This window comes from Triticum urartu, unplaced genomic scaffold, assembly GCF_056163025.1.
Source record: "Triticum urartu cultivar PI428250 unplaced genomic scaffold, HENAU_Tu73 scaffold34, whole genome shotgun sequence".
Lineage (NCBI taxonomy): Eukaryota > Viridiplantae > Streptophyta > Magnoliopsida > Poales > Poaceae > Triticum > Triticum urartu.
This window is the reverse complement of record NW_028260516.1, coordinates 45,001-47,856: the sequence shown is the minus strand read 5'-3', so window position 1 is coordinate 47,856 and position 2,856 is coordinate 45,001.

The window sequence follows — 2,856 nt, the reverse complement described above, 5'->3', positions numbered from 1 at the left end:
TAGTATCCTTTCTTGCATTTTCATAACTCGTGAAATGCCGAGTAGGCACGAATTCCCCCAATTTGCGACCTACCATAGGATTTGTTATGTAAATAGGTATATGTTCCTTTCCATTATGAATCGCGATTGTATGGCCAACCATTGTGGGTAGAATGCTAGATGCCCGGGACCACGTTACTATTGTTTCTTTCTCCTCCTTCATATTGACCTTTTCTATCTTTGCCAATAAATGATGAGCTACAAAAGGATTCGTTTTTTTTCGTGTCACAGCTGATTACTCCTTTTTTCCTTTTTAAAGAGTGGCATTCTATGTCCAATATCTCGATCGAAGTACGGAGGTCAGAATAAATAGAATAATGATCAATGGAAAAAAGAAATAAATCCTTTAGCTGGATAAGGGGCGGATGTAGCCAAGTGGATCAAGGCAGTGGATTGTGAATCCACCATGCGCGGGTTCAATTCCCGTCGTTCGCCCATCGCTTTATTGCAAATTCCAAAAATGCAATTTTCCATATTCCTAGTTACGTATTTACTTACGGCGCGAGAATAAAACTATCGCTATATTTTTTCCTTTTCCTAGTTCTTCTTCCAAGCGCAGGATAACCCCAAGGGGTTGTGGGTTTTTTTCTACCAATGGGAGCTTTCCTTCACCGCCCCCATGGGGGTGGTCCACAGGGTTCATAACTACCACTCTTACTACGGGGCGTTTACCTAGCCACACTTAGATCCGGCTCTACCCAGAACCTTTTTTGTTCACCCCAACATTACCCACTTGTCCGACTGTTGCTACAGCAGTTTTGGGATACTACACGGACCTCCCCAGATGGTAATCTTAAAGTGGCCGATTTACCGCTCGTTTTGCAATGAGTTTCGCTACAGCACCTGCTGCTCTAGCTAATTGCCCACCCCTTCCACGTGTGATTTCTATGTTTGCATGGCCGTGCCTAAGGGCATATCGGTTGAAGTAGATTCTTCTTTTCTCTCAAAAAAACCCCTTCCCAAACTGTACAAGCTTCTTCCAAAGCATACGGCTTTCTAGATGTATATGACGATCTCTAGACAGATGGATCTTATATGAATCATATGATGAAGTACCACATGAGTGGATATATAGGAAAGGAATCCAAATCTGCCGAATCGCTCATGTTATGATCTTCTACATCCTAGTCTCTGCGTTCCGTCATCTGGCTTATGTTCTTCATGTAGCATTCAGATCGATTGACTCTATGAAATTACGTCGATACTTCCACATATTATGGGTAACGTAGGAGACATCCCTATTTTCCCCCGGGGGTCTTAATTACCACTGCTTAGCTTTCAATTTGTCCTCTGCCCATCAAATTAAATGTGAATAACCCGTCCTCCTCTCTTTTGAAACAAGGGGCGCTTCCGGTTCTGTGCGTGCTTCAAACAATTTTGTCTTCTCCATATTACCATATCTCTAGAGCCAATAATTTTCTATGAGGAACTACTGAACTCAATCACTTGCTGCCGTTACTCAACAGTTTTCTGTTGAGGTCTATCCCGTAGAGGTAGTCAAATTGGATCAGTGATCGATTTCTAGGTTTCGTCGTAAACCTAATTGGTTACTTCCAATTACGTAAATCAATAGTTCAAACCGCACTCAAAGGTAGGGCATTTCCCATTGATATAGGAACTTTTGTACCAGAAACAATAGTATCTCCAATTATAGCCCCTCTGGGATGTAAAATATATCTCTTCTCACCATCCCCATAGTGTATGAGACAAATGTATGCATTTCGATTAGGGTCGTATTCTATGGTTACGATTCTACCAGATATGTCTTTTTGATTCCGTCGAAAATCTATTTTACGGTATAGGCGCTTATGACCTCCCCCTCTATGCCTTGCGGTAATGATTCCTCTGGAATTACGACCTTTACCACAACGGTGCCGTCCATGGATCAAATTATTTCGTGGATTGGATTTCACTTGCCTGTCTACGGTTCCCTTGCGTGTGCTCGGGATAGGTGTTTTGTATAAATGTTTCGCCGTATTATTAAGTATTCTCCTTTAGTTTTTTTCTCTATCTAGAAGTGGAATAGAATAACCCGGTTGAAGGGTAATGATCATACGTCTGTAATGCATTGTATGGCCCAGAATAGGTCCTATTCTTCTACCTTTTCCAGGTAGTCGATGGCTATTCACAGCTACCACCTTAACACCAAAGAAGAGTTCGACCCAATGCTTTATTTCTGTCTTAGTGAATCCCGATTCGACATTAAAAGTATATTGATTCTTTCCCAATAAACGAAGACTTTTTTCTGTAAATACTGCGTATTTGATTCCATCCATAAATCGACTTTCCCTCCTATGCTCTGAGTTCCAGTATCGATAAGAATTCGAGTTCTTATTGTTCTTATGTTATGGTATGAATATACCATACCAATTCGTTATGTATGGATGATGGATGAGATTCCATGGATAGAGAGCCAGTTCCAATAGACTTATGGAATGTTCCCGTTCGTGTGCATCCAGCAGGAATTGAACCCGCAAATTTACCAATTATGAGTTGGGCGCTTTAACCATTCAGCCATGGATGCTTAACAGGGATCATCGTACATCGTAAATAACCAATTTTCATATAGAAAGACATATCATAGAAAAATGAAATCGAAAATATTCCGAGATGGCAAATATTCGGAGATGACTATGAAAACACCTCTCTGGATCCTCGAATTGAAAGAGAGATTGAGAGGGATCAAGAATCCTAATTCTCGCTATTTGGAATGGATCCAATTCTATTGAGTCTGACTCATAGTGATCATTTCTCTTTAGCAAAGAATGACCTTGGTTATCAAAGGATTGAACAACCGGGATCCATTTACTTATGATA